Genomic DNA, 18608 nt, shown 5'->3' on the forward strand with positions numbered 1-18608 from the left:
CTTTTCTCGCGGTTCGCCCGGAGCGGCGTTGATGGTCCTGGTGCTGTTGCCTTACTTAATTATTTCCCCCGGAATAAAAACGTATCAACTCGTGGGTAACGGCGTTGGATCGAACAATATGGACCTGAAACACGTCTTCGTCGTCGAGCTCGAGCTAATACCACCCGCGGGGTGTCGGGATATTTTGAGGGACAGACCGTACGGTTAACGGCTCATTTCTGCCACAAGACTTCTCGATCGAAGATTTCGGCAAATTCGGCAACCATAAAGCCTCGGAAACCCCCTTGTTCCAACACTTGGATTCGGGAATGCCGTTTCGGGAACCCCGATTTGTACCCCGCTATGGTCTAGGTGAGCATATTTTTACGTGTCATAAAAAAAGGGATGAAAATTACGGTGCAAAATGGTCCAAAAATGGTTGCAAATGCGCTGCGGGATCGATCGGCTTGTTTTATTGATCCAATAAAACATTTATTATCACGACGCTTGGCGATTGGCCACGCAATCGGCACGTTACCTGAATGAACCCATTCACGGTATGTTAAATTTTATTGGCAGCGTAGAAGCGAACCGATCGGAATCGGCGTTCATTCTTCTCCGCATTACTTTATGCTCAATTAGCTTCCAGTTTGAAACTTTGTCAATCTGAAATGGCACCCCATCATATCACGCGCCCAAAGCGATACCGATGCCGATTCACGTCAAACAATCGGCAATCGAAACAACGGAAGAGCAATCCAATTTGCATTCCGCCGTGGTTCTCCCGCTCCACGGGGCACCCAGGGGCTCTTCCTGAATGTTAAACGATGCTCTTTACCGAGACCGCAGACCGAGTGCAGTGCAGTCGATGATGAACGTTATAGCTCGAACCGAGCCACCTTTCCGAGTGATCCGTGCGCTTGATTACGTCCTTTAATAAAAATCTCGCATAAATCACGCGGCGGCCGCTTGTTTGCTGCCCGCCCGCTGATGTGCATAATTTATGGGAAAACTTTCACCGACCGGGTTCCGGCCGATACACTGTTCCGGCAAATAATTCGGCCACTTCGTTGTTTCGTTTGCCACGCTTCATTACCGGCAAGCGGCACGTTGGTTAATTTTTCCTTCCACTCCTTCCGTTGCAAAGTTGAGCCGCCACCGAATGAGCCACAAATTGAACGGCAGCAACACAGTGTACCGAAGCGGGCTCAACAGGCGAGTGGGGAAGAGAAAAAAAGAGCGGAACCGAGCAAAACATGCAGCAGGCCCAAGGAGAACTTTTCCGGCCGGCACGGACGAAATGCTATCGAACACGGGCCACAGGAAGTTTTGTTGTGGTTCGTTTCAGTGCACCCGCACGCCCACGTGCGAGAGCATGAATCATAATTTTTCGAGCAAGTGAGTGACTTTTCTTATACCCTACGCGTCAAACGGCGGTCTCGGTGGTCTTAGTACCGAGTACATATTCCGGAACTTCCCGGGGAAACCGGTCAGGGCACCAGGGCGAAGAGGTGGTTTACGTCATACAACAATTCTAGTATCGATCTTTCTAAAATAGACTGTAACAAGGATCTTTCTGAAAGTGTTCCAACTAATCCCGTCGCAATTAGACTGTCGTCTCCATTGTGTGCTCAAATCCGATCCATCCGAAGGAACTGCATCCGTGTTTGGAGTTCGGCAGTGCCGTTGAGGGCCCGCGGCTTTTAGGACTAAGACCCCCGTCAGGCGCAACCGGCCACACGATAAAGTTCACTGGCGCACGTGTTCCGTTCGTTGGCAGATACAACAAATTATAATCAAATTATGATTGGCTTCTTCATTAGAATTATGCATTTATGCAGCGGGCGAGTAGGCGGGATTGAAGGGACGCCGGATGTCGTCGGGTGGGCCGGGTTATCCAATTATGCGATTTGACCGGCGCGATGAGTGCTGCGTTTAGGGCGTTCTGTTTCGGGAGCGGTTTGCAAATTAGATGGCCACCGGGAATTGGCGGAATTGGCATTTGTCATTTCGCTTCAAGCGTGATATCTGTACAGTGTCGTGCGGCTGTTGTTGGCAGGTTTGTTACCGCGAGGTACTCGGTGCCGTTTTATTACTTGTCTCCTGTGTCAGTGGGGCTCCTGGCGCTGCAGAACTGTAGGCCCCCGAACGAGTCGTGGCCCAGCTTTGGTTTGCTTGAATGAATGACCATTGGGTCGATGCGTCCACCTTGGACTCTGGACCTTGGTGTCCTGCCTGAGGGTAGTAAATTCGTTTGCTCTCTAAATATTTCTTTTCGTTACAAAAACTTCTCATCAGAACGTCCGAAATACCATTCATTAAATGAAACATGAAACGTGCCGTAATTAATGCCCGTCGCTATGCCGAGCAAATCGTTGCACATAAGCTGCTTAGGAATTACGGGCCAAACAAAGGTACTTGGCAAGGCTCCGAAAATGAGTACTTATCGTCAGCGTGAGGAAGCAGTTGGGTCCATCTTCCTGTATAATGAGCGCTACAAACAACACGTGTTCCCGAGCCGTAATCCACGTCTTAATCTGTGCCTTCTTTGCATTCAAGTAGATTACCTACACAGAGAGCTATTTTGAGCGGCTCCGGCTATCGGAACTTGCACTTTGGTTAGTATCATGACAAAGTCCCACTCACCAAAACAAAAAAAACCCTGTTTTATGCGCTAAGAGAAAATCATTCTGGGCCGGCTCGATATAAAAGCATTTTCGCACACGGCACAGCAAGGAAGCGGGTTTCTCACGCGCCGCTATTGGAATGGATTACTGAAAAGGGGTTTATGTGCCCGTGCCGGGGCGGCAAGTTCAATAGTAACAACTATCCTTGCGCTAATGACGGGAAACGGTACCGTTTTCCCGTCGGCCACGGTGAACCACGGTAGTCGCTGAAAGGCCCCGAAGAGCACTTGTGATAATTAAAGAGTCGCCCCGAGTGGCAGACACAGAGCGCCGAAGGGTCGCGTGGATGCTTTTGGCTACGGTCCAAGCCGGTCCACCCGGCTCGTCAAGCGTTGAAAGAGTGCTCGTCCGGGATGCTTTATGCTTCCTGTTTCCGCCCAAAGGGGGCCGGTGGCACCCAGGGCAGTGAGCTCACCGTCACCGGATGGCCCGGCCCGGTGCTTGCTGGGCCGATCGCCGAGATCGAAATCAAAACCCATCGTTGCACACGCTGGTGCTGGGAAATTATTGGCCATGGCCGGGACACAGAAATTACACAGATCGACCCAGAGCTCCAGGCGTGGTGTATAATTGAAGCTGTTAATTATATTTGCTGGCTGCGGGCGCAGGCACCCGGGGACTGGGAGTTTTCTGCGGGGACGTGGCTACGGACGCCATTACGAAGACGCGCCATTGATAACTGTGGCAATAAAGTGTCCGGTTTCGCAGTGCGAGGAATCGGTGCGCGTGTAACGGCACATGTATCATCGATGATTTTAAATGGATTTTATTTGTTTTTTACTCTTCTTTACTGCGAGACTTAATGATGATGCCACGCGCACTCCTTGTAATGGGAGTCAACATTGTTGCCGGCTGTAATTTATTGTCAACATTTTATCCCATTCGAGAACACACAGCCACACGGCTAACGCCACTGGAATCGCTCGGTTCAGCAGTGGTCGCGGCCCGCCGTCGGATGTAATTCACTTTCAGCGTAATGGATTTGAGATGACAGTACTTTTATTTCGGCAACGGTTTTTGGCAACGGCACCGTAGCGAACTAGCAGTTTCGGATGATTTCATTAACACAACATGATTCGGCAACATTAATCATTAATTTACATCCATCAGCAGAATGTGCGTGAATTATTTATTCACATCGCGCAGCAAGACAAACAAATCTCTGCCCGTGCCGCTATATGAGTGAGTACCGGTGGCTACATAATTCATTCGCCCTGCACCGGGCCATCTCCGGGCATCAAAGGCTGGCCCGGCCATGTCTCAGGCATGCAGCGATTGGATTATGTAACGGACGGTGAACACGGTTTCCGGCAAAATATTTGTCTCGCCAACCGGAAGCTCACCGCCGCCACCCGTCCGTTATTTTAGGTAATTCACTGTCGTTTCCATAAGTGTATCGCCGGTGCGCTCGGAATGAGGTATCATTACAAACACGGGGCTAGCCAAACACCCGGAATGGCCGGTCCCTAGCGAGGCTGGGCAAGCGACACAGTGGCACAGTAAAGAATTCTAGTAGACGCGGTGAGTAACTGGTGAGCCAGTGAGATGAGTGCACTCACGCTGTTGTTCTCGGTTAGCGCCGTAGGCTCGCGTGAGCGGGCTCACGTTCGTGAGGCTGAGATGAGCTTTCGCCCGAACGCTGCACGACACCGGCGTGCCGTTCGCCGAAGCCTCCGTCGTGTCGGGCCGATGCTTTCGGATGCTGGGAGCTGTACGACCCGGCGGATGCTGCTCTGGAGCCACCACACAGCTTGCCGTGCGAAGCGTCAGTTCTTCGAGATCCGTTCGACAGGCCGGACGCGCGGTTTTCCCTCGGACAGCGAATCGGTGCGGTGTTCGCACTCAGAGGCGACTGACTGCTGTGGTGTGAGTTGAGCTTGGCAACAAGCTTCGCGGTTGTTCTTTTTTCGTCCTCGCAGTTTTGCGCCTACTTGCGCCTTGCCATCGTTACGCGTTGCCGATCGCAACAGGCTGAGCATCGAGCGAGCGAGCGAGTGAGAGAGCGAGCGAGTGAGTGCGAAAGTGAGACCGTAGAGTGAGAGTAGCCCGGGCAAGTGGGCTGCTGCTGCTGCTGCTGTGCCGCCCGGCCCGCCGTGCGTACGCGCCGCGGCCAAGTGTTTGCGTGCGTGCGCGTGTTTGTGTGGGTTGCAGCAGGGGGGTGCCCGGGATCCTTTTCGGTGGTGTGCGAGAACACGTGCGTGAACGAAAGTTTGACGTTCGGCGGTTGTTTTTGTTTCACTCTCTTTGGCGACTGTGTTTGCAATTACTTACAGCCCCGCAGGTGCGTTGGTGGTGGCCTTTGCAGGCCCACGACAAAGTACAAGTGCTGGCCGCTGCCGTTTCTCCGAAAGCCCGTGACTTTGGTATTGCGAAGCGGCAAAGGTGTTTTCCCCGGTTTTATTTTAGCATTCCCGGCCTACAAAACGCTTTTGTTACGCGAATCTCTCGGTGTGTAGACGCGAAAGTTATTGCGCAAGCTATCTGGAACAAGATTACGGAGCGCTAAACAGGTTCATTGATGCTTGATTGCAAAGAAGTCCGTTGGCGGCCCTGGCCTGTAAACTACCCTCCTGATAAAGAGTGATAAAAGGAACTCGATTCAATCAGCGGTCCCGAAGTGTCACTAAACGGAACGAGTTGGCAGACGAGCTCGAAACGACACCCAACTATCGCCACCATTGGCCCATTACGGACTACCGATACGTGAAAACGGAAAATGGATTGAATCAGCGCTGGCCGGCCGGCCGAGATTCTCCGCCATTTCTTTGCGACGCCGGTAGGACACTATCCCATTACTTATATTCCCTTTCTACGCGGCTGCATAATCGATTTTTCGTCCCAAGTTCGTGTGCGGGAGCGCAGATTGATTTGATTCGTTTTACTATCTGTGGCCGTCTTTACGATTCTCGGTTGCTGGATTTGCAAAATCGGAAGGGCAAGAAAGCAAAAAAAAAACGAAGCTACGACGATACCGAAAAGTTCTTCCACCCGGGAATCAATTCCAAGTCCCATGGCCGTAGTGTGTTCAGTCGAGCGTACCGAGCGATGGAGAGGTTTAAAATTGATTTAGTAATTCAACCGCCTTCGGCAGACGGTCCGCCGCCTGGAGCGACGGCCGATGACGGTGTGTGAGCCTGAATGTGCGCCTCTTACGATCGGGCCGGATGTGACGATATTTGACATCATTTCCATTCGTTTCCATGTGACTGCGCCCCGGAGCCAGCTGTTTGTTACGTTCAAAGCCAGCACCAGCGGTGATATGTTTTGTTAGTGTTTCCTTATTCATTCAGTTTACTCATAAAACCTCGGTGCGAGGAATCTCCGCGTGGCGTGGTATTTGGTCGCTTGTTTGAGTTTGGTAATTACGGTACCGGAGTCGGTACCAGTGTGCCCCGGGAGCTGCGGGTTGGCGTAATGAATCGAAAATAATGATACACCATGTGCCGATTGGGCAAAAACTGGTGGAACTGGTAGCTCGTCACCTGCGAAACATTTGCCTCCGCTTCCACCGCATCCTTCGCATCGACTCAACCACCAGCCACCAGGCGGCTCCATTTACGCCTACGGATGGCCGCCGCCATCCGTTCGCTGCCACACCGTACGCAAACCGCCCGGGGGCGGTGCAAAATGAAATTAAATTGCTCCTTTTCCCACCCGAAGGCTATCGTTAACGAATTTTCCGTTGGCGGCACCACGACACTCGAGGCCGGGGCCCGGAGCGCACCGTTCCCGGAAGATGGTGATGGAATGTTTCGAATGAGCTGAATTTGTAACGAAGCTCGTCGAAGTCGAATTAATTTGTTTTCATTATATAAAAATAAATTACTTGCAGTCTTGTAAACATCCGGGGGCCCAACACGCTTTCCAGATGCCCGCTTTTGTCCAACGAGGGGTGGAACATTAATCATGTTTTGACCAGTTTGTCGACCGTCGTCGTCGTGTCGAGATGTGTGTGTGGGAATGGGTCGAATCGCGTCGTTTCATTTGCATACACCACTCATCTACTCTGCACCCTACGAAGCCGGAGTGGACTGGCTACCGGTGCGTGAGTGAGGAGTTGGATCCCATCGACCAATTTCCATTTTGATCCTGAAACACCACCCTTATAACGGCCCTCTCGGGCACCTGTGTTTTTTTTTTTGGCCGACCGAAACCAATAGAAGCACCGGCACCGAAATGGGCGTCCCGAAGCTGAAGTGACCATTTGGAAAGCCCCTTTTGCCCCGGGGGACGAGATTAGAAGTAGTGCGGCGCTTTTGATTTGTCCCTTTGTTTGTCCCTTCCGTTAAGCTCCCGCAAAATATGCCGGGCTTATGGCAATTTTACGGCACATTTTACGCCGAAAAGCGACCGACAGAAAGGAGCAGTACTGGGCCGGTCTCTTACCATATCGGCCTGCCGACGAACTTCCCGCCGACAGCTGGCCGTCGAAGCGTCGAGACTCCTTCCTGTGCGGTACGATCGCAGATTGTAATTTATTGCCGACGCAGATGACTCATTGTGCGGGGTGGGGTTTGTGCTAGGATTGCCGTGCCATTCTCATGGAAATGTAATTAAATTAATATCCTTGGCGGTGTCGGCTTGGGGCATTGCAATGCCATTCCATGCCGACCGGAGAAAGTTGTGCCAGATTTATATTCTCACCTTTCGTCACCGGGCGCGCACACCGGAGCTGGCCCTACGGCGGTGCAAGCGCAAACCGCAATGAGAATTTTACAATTCAATGGTAAAAACGGGTTTCGTCCGGACCATTGTGCTGGGGGCTGTCGGTGCGAGGGGAATGCTTTTCCGGGAGCTTCGTCGGACCAGAAGTGAATAGACTGCAATTAACCAAGACGAAGCCAGGGTTTGGTAGCCCACTGACTTGCCAGTGAAACGTGCCAAATCCTTGCGCGGTTATCCTTTTGCGAGCGATTCGAAACTTTTAATGGCCATCGCCGAAAGAAGCGCAATTGAACGCAATTGATTGACTCCATTCCATTTTGGTGTAACGGATTTACGTTGAATGCCGTTGCGTTGTGTACAATTAGCGTTGTGTTTCGAGTTTTACTTCTCCTGATTCGGTTACATAATTTCCTGTAGTAATGATGAATAAACAAAAACTGTAGCAAACCCACCACCAGCGAACCATAAACAACGCTAAACCGTACACAGATAAACCCACGACGACTTTGCGACGGGCACATTTGGCCCTCGGTCCGTTATCGCACCGGACAGGAAATTAGCCACCCCGTTTGGTTCGGGCCTTCGCCCCTTTTCGGGCAGCCCCGGAAAGCAACGGAACGGACGGAACAAAGAAGGGATCACCGGGGCATTTAATTGTGCCATAATGTTGCACCTAATCCGCCCCGTTTGTTCCTTCCGATGAAAAATGGCTGGTCACTAGTTTGTGCGCCATTTGTATCCATCATTCACACCCTCGGCCCATTCGATGGGCTCTGGTCCGGAACGGACGATGGAACAAAAACTGCACGACAGTGTGAACATAACCTTTGGCGGGAGACAAACTAAACCCCGGCGTCGTCGGCAAACGGCCGCGTTTGCCGTAAGGGCTAATCTTAAGTAAAGAGATAAAATCGGCTAATTCACAAACCTGCCATCGTCCGTGACAGTCGTCAACGGGGGGGGCGCACTCGGGGCCACAGGTTTTTGGGTGGCATATAATTTTCCCAACCTGTGCCGCTCCCGGATCCATTCCAGTGCTGGTATTGTTTCGTCCGGAAATGGGTTCACCTTCAGAGCGGTGGTTGGCCGGGAATGGTACCGCCTTTTTTGGCTCCCCAAAACCGAGCACCGGAAATGCGCGCCACGCCACGGGAACGGAAATGGTAATAATGGAAACGCCTAGGGAAACCTCGGAAAAGCACTCAACAATGGGCCCCCAAAGCGGTGGACCGATTAAGTCCCTTCTTTACAGCCCAGCTCGGAACGCCAGCCGGATGCGCGCGAAGTACGCCGTCTGCCGATGGTGCGACGAATGGACGAATGGAACCGGAACAACAACCGTCGATGGAGAGAAATTGGTTTCGAGTGCGTTTTGGAACGAAATACGATTATTTCTCCTGGCACGCGAATCCACTAATTGGCGCCACTAAAGTGTCGGAATTATGGCACATTTAGCGAACAGTTTAAGCGTTGTTATCTGATTGCTTACATTTTCTTCTAACGGAGAGTTTTAGTACAATAGCCAAGCAATTGGGCCTAAATCGTTAACATTGCTTTCCCTAATCCAACATATTTCAGCGTTAGAGCTAGAGTTTAATCTAATTTAAAGCAAAATGTGCCCAAATCGTGCCGAAACCGAAAGAAGATGGCGCCCATCAACAGTAATGCTGTCACCCGAGGCGCCAGCTGACGGGCCATTCCGGTGAACAAAAACAAAATTCAAATGAGCGAATCGACGAACTCGGAATAATTGATTACAGACGCGTGTAAAATATCCGCGCAATACATTTCTTACGTTCGGTCTCTACTTTGCGTGGTGAGTCTTTTAATTAAATTTGAGCAACAAAAAATCGCACTTCGTTTCCCGTCCGGCGTGGATGTTTGTGTGCTTCACTCTTTGACTTTCAATCAAATTTTCTTGAGCGCCCAAAGTGCAAAGATCAGCCGCGGTGCCGACTCAAGACGGTTCGACACTCGGCGGGCGACCCTCGGGCCGGGCGGGTCGAAAGGGGCGATTCATAATTTATTCAGCGATTAACATTAATGTTGCGCAAATTAATCACAAGCAGCGGAAGCCTCGCACCTCCGTCAGCACCACCACCTGGTGGCTCTTGAGGCACGGTGGCACTTTGGCTCCGGGTGGGCGGCTTGTTGATATTTGCCGACCAATGAGCGGCCGCCGCGCTGCTGTTGATGATGGAAGCGAATTTCAAAGCTGATTAATATTTTTGTGATGAATTGATGGCCGCCACTGACAGTGCCCCCGGGGGGGTGGCTCGGAGATTTTCCGGTCGTTCCGCACGCGGATGGCGATAAAGATTGGTTCGGACCATTCGGCGAGAGAGAGAGAGAGAGCTGGGTCAATAAGCCTGCCTTACAATCTTCGTACAATGCGTCGTGTTGGGAGAAAATCGGTCGAATCCTTCTCAAACACGCACTGTCGCACGGCTCTGGCGGTGTGGCCGGCTTGTTTTGAAACCGATTTGCCCGGACGCGATGAAAAAGGGGTTCATTTCGCTCAACGGGGTCTGAGCTTTAGCTTCCTTGAGGTTTGTAGAGTTCCGTCACTTTGATCCTACCGAGCCGCAAGACCCGTCCCGGAAGCATCAAACGTTCGGAAAAACGGCCCTTTCTCTCGACAGCGCCAGGTGTGTTCCGGTGGCTTGTGGTCGGCACGGATGGGAAAATTAAATGATAAACATGGAGGAAAAACGCTCGGGCTGTCGCATATTTTTGCCCAGGCTTGCCCGTGGTTGACATATCTCAATCATGCCGGTTCAGCGTTTTTGATGGCCGCTCGATTGTGCTCTGGCGTGGCACCCCGAACCGAAATCACAGTTTTTTGGGTGCGTTTGTGGCACGTACACGCAAGTTCCACTCGACCGAGAAGCTGTTTCTTGTAAGAAAAGGTTACTCAGCCCGGTAGTGAGCGGCCGGGGCGGGAACGGGATCGATTGTTGTGTCGGTGTCGGAACGGACGTGGGATTTCTAATCTGACATGAAAGTAACGAAAATCCAATCACTAAGCCCGAGAGTTTCCGGTGCCCACTGGCTGTGGTTGTGGCGGCTTTTGATACCTCGGTGCTCGCTGTTTGGAACTTTGCCCGGGGGGAGGGGGGAATCGATATTTTCTTTGAATTAATATGTGTATTGCCGTGCACCGTGAGGATGGCCACTCTGTACCCGCCCGTTCGGCTTTCGTGGACGATGTTTTATGTGGTTCCTTCCGCTTAGCAGAGACTTAACTCCGCAAGAAACGAACTTTCAACCACCACGCTAAGGACGATGAGGGGAAATGCTTTTATCGTGCTTCCGTTTCCCGAAGCTGCCAAAGAATGAATATTTAGAAGCTCATAAGCGTGTCCGCTAATATGTAAAAAAGGACGCATTGAAAAGAGGGCTAAAAGTGAGTGCCAAAACATTTGTCCCATCTTCGCGTGAACTATGGAAGATCAAAGCGACACCGACCGGTGACGGTGCCGTCGGGCTTGGGGCGAGTTGACCGACAGCAAGGAAAAAGCAAGCAACAAACAGATACCCTAAAGCAAATTGAATCAGTTATGCAAATACCGTCACGCACTTCCCAGCGCTGTCTGTCACCGCTCGTTGCTGATTTCTGGGTTCTTTTCTTCACAGACAGCCGCGCGATGGCCGTCTTGTAAGGCTCGCGTAAGGACGTGCTGTGCCGTGAGTATGGACAGCTGGTTCACCGTTCGGTACGGCGTGGGCCCAGTGCTCCTTTCGAGTATTTGTCTATCATTCTTCCGACATTGCCGTATCGGTAGCGCTTCTTCCACGCCACGTTAGGCCTCAAACATTTTGCCGAATGATTGGAAAACATTTTTCCGGGAAATCTCTACAACGCTGCTTCCATTTGGTGGTAAAGAAATTATTTTACCGTACAACCATCCCTAAGAAGGTGCGTCCCTCTCGGTACGAAAGGTGCCCCAACGGCCGAGGCCGAGTGGCCGAGATGGTAATTTAATATATTTCTGAACGTCAAAAGAAGACAGACCAGTGGCCGCTTGGCAGTTAAGAAGGAAAGGAAGCTCAAAAAAAGCATTAAAGCAAAATGAGTCACCGGCGAGTCGGAAACAAAGTGCGCCCGGATGTGTAAAGCGCACGCGGTTATATTGAAGAGAGAGAATATCAAAATTCAGAGCGTAGCCTGCAACAACAACAACAAAGAAGAAAAAAAATGGAGTCTAAGCGTTGCCCAAAAACGGTGCCCTTGCAGGAGCGCGCGAGATGATTGACGCGAACGTGAAGGCGCGCAATGGTAATGGGAGACTTTTCTCCGACAGCATTTTAATACCCGGACCGGATCCCGGAGGGAGTGTAATGGTATTTATTTATGTGCCACCTGGGAGAGGCGTAAAGTTAATGGTGTGCGTTAGGATAATTTAATGGAAGGCACTTTTGAAGCCACGCAACACCACATTAAAGGATCGGGGCCCGTGGTGCCGCACTGCCGCCGCTTCAAATAGCAATCGATCACAACCGATTGCTTTGGGTCCATAATGGCCATTGAGTTGGCTGGCATTGGTTAAATGAATTTCACCAAAAACAGGAGTAATTTATCGCTGTTACATCGCCGTTTCCTTAAAACGTGGCCGCTAATTGCCAGAATTGATCGTTTTAATGCCAAGATTGGGACTCTCTTCCATCGATGGTCCGTTGGACACTTGGCCGAAAAGGTGGTCATGCTGCTAATGATGCTGCAAAAGCGAGGAACGGGAGCTCAGGAAAATGCTGAAGTGATGCTGGTTGTGTGATAATTAGAACAATTTACAACACGTGCAGTAATCGGACGACAAATTAAATGTCTTGTAATGTTTGGCTTTATTCTCTCTCACGGGTCGGATCAAAACGATGAACATAAAAAGCATAAAATGGTGGACCACAATCGGGCGACGATTGACAAAGTATCGGTAGTAAATGTTGCACGTTCGTCACGTGCCGCCCATTGTTCGGTCGACACTGCGGGGAACATGTGTCTTGACATAATTATGCTTCACTAAGCACGGTTGACAGTGTCGTCACCGGATTCGGCTCACCCTGCGGACCGGCACGATCGCACTCGGCTCGGTACGCCGCCGGTGTGAAAGCCCAGGCGGCTGGCCGGCGTTTGGGGAAATTAGTTGGCCAATTGTCAGCACGGTACGGGCCACGGTGACATGAGGTGTCAAATGGTGAGCAAAATGTTCCGCAGCTGTTGAAGCCACCACTCGATCCGGGCTGTCCGGTGCAGAGCTGACCAGTAAGGCGAAGGCGACAATGGCCCGCAGCGGCCACTTGCGTCGAGGAAGCAACCGGAAATCACCATCAAAACGAGGGCAAGTAGGAGGCATTTCCTGGTGCTGCTGCTGCTGCTGCTGCTGACAGCGCGGTCAGGCGTCTGAAGGCACGGCAGATTGCAGCTCGGCCGCAAGCAGTGGGAAGCAAATGGACCAAGGACCAACTGGCGGTGGGAGAGTTTGATTATTGGATTTTTTTTGTCACCAGAATAATTATCTCGAGTGCTGAAACACGAGCGACAGGCTCTCGGTGGGCCATCGAACTTGTCGTCGCCGGGTGCGTTGGCACGTGTGTGTGATGGTTGAGGATTTCGTTCCACAGTGGGTAGCAGTGGGTTGGGGGTTTGGGGGCACCACGGTCGACAGGGCGTCGACACGTTGGCAGGGAGGTTATTAAAAGCCGTCGTCCTGTGGTTTTCATTAGAAACGGCCTGCGTTTTTTGGACAAGCTTGTTCATCTCTTCAGTGCGAAGGCTTGGCTATGGGCTCCGAGCGATGCTACGCCATTTTTGTCGAAACAAAACTCGATTTATTTAACTCATTTTCCAGACGAGATGTCCCCAAAGGCTGTGGATAGCGCCCCGTTCATCGGAATGTGAAGTGACTGGTGGAAAATTAGATTTCCGGTGTGCTATCGTTTGCCTAACGGTGTGGTGCAAATTGACCTGTACTCGATTAGGAGTAGATATTTTTATGGCTCTTCAGGAGGTGTTATGAAGGTGCTTTTGAATTTATATTTGAACTCTGTAGGATGGAAATCTTTTTGGATGGAAACATGAACCTTTTTCCATCAATACGGGTCTTTTTCCATTTGCATACTGTGGCTCATAGTTCATGGAAGATTATCATCAATTCATCATCAAGCAACATTTTATTCAAATTCGAGCCATATTTTTCCATTTTAGTTTGCTGTTTATTATTATTATATATTATTATTAGAACAGTCAGCGCTATAGTTGATTCACTGTCGGGATTCTAACTGACGTCTTTCGCGTAGAAACCGATTAATCGACGCAACGCAGATGGATGGTCTACTGACGATTACATTTTGTTTGCAGTGTTAATATCTCGGGAATGTAAATAACGGGACACTTCTAGACAGGGATTTTAGTGAAGTAAGACGCCCTTTAAAATATAGAATGCCATCAGCCAAGCCAACATCGGTTACATTAGTTGCATAAGCGAAAAACAGTGCTGAAAACAAGAGTCATTAGTAAACGAACGCAGCTCGCACCAACTTCCGGACCGAAGCTTAAAAAGCAACCGGCAACAAAATAAACCGGCAAACCAGGGCCAGGCGCACCGAAAACCACAAACTCCACAGCTGGATTGATTGTGGTTGTGTCATTTGGTGTCCTTAGTCAAACCAAACTCCCCCCGGGGCCCCGCCACGGTAGTATAGGTTCTAGGAAACTGAGGACGGCAAACCGGGTCCATCCTTAGCGCCTCTCTCTCTCTATGTGTGTGTGTGTTTGTGTGGGGAAAAAAATACAACTTCCACTAAAACATCAAGTCCCCGCTCGAGGGACTGACCGAGTTCTACATGAAACAAAATTAATTAGCCCATCCTTTTTCTCGGCCCACAGAGAGCCCGAGCGCCCGAGAGAGAGAGAGAGAGATAGTGCACCCCGGGAATCCGACGGCTAGTGGGGCCCTCTTAAGGGGCAAATAGGGTAAAATTTTCAAAAAGTAAGACAATGCCCAGTGGGAAGACCGGTTGCCGGGGGCGGGCGGACGAGAGTTTTGTTGGTATAAAATTTACGGAAATGGCTGACATCCGGGAATGATGGAGTGCCGGGTGGTGCCGGGTCGGATGAAAGGATGCGACCGCCATCGGTCCACGTTGCTGGGCAGCGGACTTTGTTGTTGCCATCGTTGCGTCCGGTTTGCTGGTGTTTTTGTTAATTTTGTGACCATATGCGAAGCAGTTGGGTTCGGGGCGGAAAGTAAAAACCCACGGCGGGGCAGGGACCCACACGGACATGTGGCCCAATGTTTTTTGCCGTGTTTGCCGCACCGTAACCATCAAGCAGCATTTTGTGGCTTTACGACAGATTAATTTGTTTCGCTGTCTCTCGCTCTCTCCCGTGCGGCCGTTCTCTGTACCCTTAACTAAGTTCTGCTGCAGAAAGGATAATTAGAGCCATAATTACGCGCTGCGTTGCTCCGGTTGAAGCGATGGGTTTCAAGTTAAAATATTCGTTGGTGTCGAGTTGCGGTGAAATTTGTGCCAGAATAATTGTGCTTCTTCTATTGCCTATAATAACGGATACATAGTTGTAATGCACACGAAGGAGCTGTGGCTAGCGAAGCAACATGGCTATGTAGGGCAACGGCTAAAGGACAAAAGGGGAAAGCTAATATATTTACTGAACCTAGCGAAGTCGATCCCACTTTTAATGTAAGTGATGATGCATTGATTGCATGCCATAGGAGACATCACACGGTTTTGTTAGGTCTAGTTAGGTTTTGTGGTCGGATTCTCAAGAGAAGCAATACAGGAAATGGGAGGCCTTCCCAATTCAATGATCATCTTGTGAAACTGTGCATTTTTCGGTGCCATTTATGTGAGAGCGAAATGTGAGAGCGAAATGTGAGAGCGGAATGTGCGAGAAAGTAAAATAAAGAGAGACTGAGAGTGACGGGGACCGAGAGAGTCCGGCGGAGTCACTCGACGGTCAGATGCCAAACCGATCAGAAGTGCTTATTAAGTCGTGTTTTTACTCCTGCCGTAATTCCGTATTTACATTTATATGGAGATTGTACACAATGGAACAAAAGAACTGACAAACTTACGCTAAATTGAAACATTAATCGAGCGTAAATCTTTGTATTCGTCGTCTTATTCGGTCTCAAGTCAAGCATAGCGGCCTTCGAGTGTATTAATACTGGCCACTTTATTGCAATTCTCTGTAGATAACTACAGCTACCTTGTGGAAGAACACTAAATTGACATTTTAATGCCCATTTGCTTCCCCAAAACTAGGTGAAACTAGGATTCATTAGCTCAGCATGAATTCGTTGCATTTTCCGCGTCGGACACCCCGCCGGGTCCGGCCACCAGGTGCCGGAAAATGCGAAAACTCTGCCACCGCTTCCTTTTTCAATCAAGGCGCCGCCACGGGGCGAGAAACATTGCATTCCCTGCTCACCTGAGGTGTCGACTCGAAGACATCCGGATTGGTCCACTGTGTTTGTGTGTGTCGAGGAGACGCGGATAAGAATCGAGAAGATAAAACCGCAATGATATTCCCTCCCGAAGGACACCCGGTGCCGTGCCGTGATGAAATGCTGCCTCCCGGTGGTCCGGACGCTGCTGGCGCCACCAGGATAACTCATTTATAGCGGGAAGAGGGAAAATCATTTTCCCTCGTTCGCACCCAGCGTCGGCGGTGGCCCAGAATGGCAAGACAAGGCACAGATACTTGATAGAGTTCTGTTCCGGATGATCAGCGGCGGCGGTATCCGTCGGCGTTCCTCGGTTGCCACGGTTCACCGGCCGCGCCCGTGGATCGTTCGGCTTGCCACGGGCGGAACCGTTCCGTTTTTTTTTCATCAACACCACGCCACACTGCCCTCAACACTGCGGTTTCCGGTTCTGCACTCCTGGCCCCCTCCGTGCCCTTAATTCATTCCCTGCAAGCGCTGCAAGCGGACCTCAGCGTGTGACAGCGCTCAGCTTGGCCGCGTTTTAACCGTTCAGGCGGAAATTCCACCGATAGACGGTAAATCCCCTCGGCCGGGCACTGGAACGCCACTGCCACTGGGTGACGGTGCCAGAGCGCCACGGGGCGGTGCATCGACACATCGAACCCACGCAGCGCTGCCGGCCGGCCGGGCGTTGGTGGGTTTAAAATTGATATAAATTGAAAATTGCTATTTTATACCTTTCCAATCCCCGGACCCCGGACGACGAAGATGCACTCAGCCCAGCCGGGGCCCGTTACGTACGATTTGTTGTACACTGAAACAGGATAACGCACAGCGCGGGCACCACCATCTGGTGCCCGCGCTGTGCGGGATAGGGTTTCTTGCCTGTGCCCGGGTCTGTGCCACGTGATTGATGAGGTTTTCCCCGTGGGACGCCGGCCCGCGCTGAGGGCTAATAGCTCCACACGTTGACGGACCGGTCGGATCCTTTCGGGGGCGCGCGGCCAGTACATTGTCAGTAGCTGCACTTCATGCGCCGGGTCACAAAGCTTGCCGTCATGTGCAGCCTGGCGCCGGCGCCATTGATGGGCGTGAAAATGGAAACTCATTATGCGATCCACTTTACTTTGCACCGTACTGCGCTGCGTCACGGAAGCCGACCGATCGACGTCCAGTGAACGGACGAAATAATCAAACCAACATTGTAGCGTTGCTTACTTTCAATCATCAGTGTAATGCTCGGGTGCTCAACGACTAAACGGATCCTTTTGAGGCACTCCTTCACCTCCTCCTGATTTCGGTTATTAGCGAATCAGAATTGTTTATCGCCCAAAAATTGTGCACGCACGCAAATGCTGCTTATTTGTTCGTTGGTTAATTTGCATGCAGCGTGCAGCGTGACAAAGGAACCGCACAGATTGGGTGTGCAGACTCGCTGCATCGGCTCAATACGAGGCCAAGCGAGAAATTAAATTTCCAGTTAAATTGCCAGTTTGACGGAAATGGCGGCGGAAATGGTCGTGGTCGTGGTGGGCCGTGATTGTAATCGTTAGTTACGATCGCTCGGCCAACGGCAAAAACGGGGTACGGCGAATTAAAAACCCGAGGAACCGCCCGAAACCACGGACCACGGATTGCAAATTTAATGGCGAAACCATCCCGAAACGTGTTGGGTGCGCCATTGCACTCTGCTGCAATGGCCTTTTGGTGGTCTTTCGGTCCACGGCACGGGACCGGACAGCGGATCATGAAAACATGATGACTTCGTCAAAAAGCAATCCAATCACGGACAATGCACGGCCGGCCAGTGTTGCCATCCTGCCGAACCGGTGCACATGAGGATTGGGGTTGCATCCTGCCAAACCTGCGGCGACCTGAAAGGCCCAAGGTCCGTTCGAATGCATTTCGCATTCCCTCTAGCAGCGTACGAAGTCAATGAATGCGGGCTCTTTATTTTAATGCCTCAACAAACCCCGTCAATGCCAACGAAACATGTAAAACTCTCTCGTTCCCTCTCTCCGTTTTTGGGGAAAATAAAAATTACACACGCAGACACGAAGGAACGTCGAAAAAAAACGGACCACGATGGCACTCGTGTGTCGCCACGGCGCGACGTTAATGAATTTTCGTGTCAACGACGTCGACAATGCCCGACGATGGGTCGATCCCGTTTGGTTCGCTCCGGTGCCCGGGGCTGACACTTTTGGCACCGTGAATTTCGTGCGAATTTCACGCTTAATGACGTGATAGTTGCCGCTCAAATTAGATTGTTGTTGATCTACGGGCTGCATCGCCGGCGTTTTTGTTGCTCGAGAAATGGGCTACAAACCGGAACCGGAAAAATGGACCCGTGACGCGTTTCGTCCGTTTTTTTTTGCTGATGTGCGCCCCGACCCGAACGCAATCCCTATTTGTTTGTTCGGTTGTAAATTAAATGGAAATTAAAAATGAAAAATCCAATTCATCCGTACGTGAGCCCAATTAATAATATCCCTTTTTTCGTTACGAAAACATAAGTTTTTAATTTGTACCCGAATTAAAGTCCGGCCGGGTGGGGTTAACGTGTGTGGCCGTTTGGCCGTCGTTACGGTTACCGGGTTACGAGTACGATGCGGGGTGCTCCATTATATTATTAAACGGGATTTCGGGAGGCTTCGCTTTCCACGGAGTTGTTCGGAGGCCCGTAAAGAGGCGACCGTACCGTACTCAGGTGTTGGACAATACAGCTACAAGCCCTTGAGCGTCCCTTGTCGATGAGCCGAAAAATGTCCACTGCGCTCTCGTTTGCCAAACATTAAGTTATTGAATGTCAAATACAACGTCCTCGCTG

The sequence above is a fragment of the Anopheles cruzii genome, chromosome 3 (genome assembly GCF_943734635.1).
Source record: "Anopheles cruzii chromosome 3, idAnoCruzAS_RS32_06, whole genome shotgun sequence".
NCBI lineage: Eukaryota > Metazoa > Arthropoda > Insecta > Diptera > Culicidae > Anopheles > Anopheles cruzii.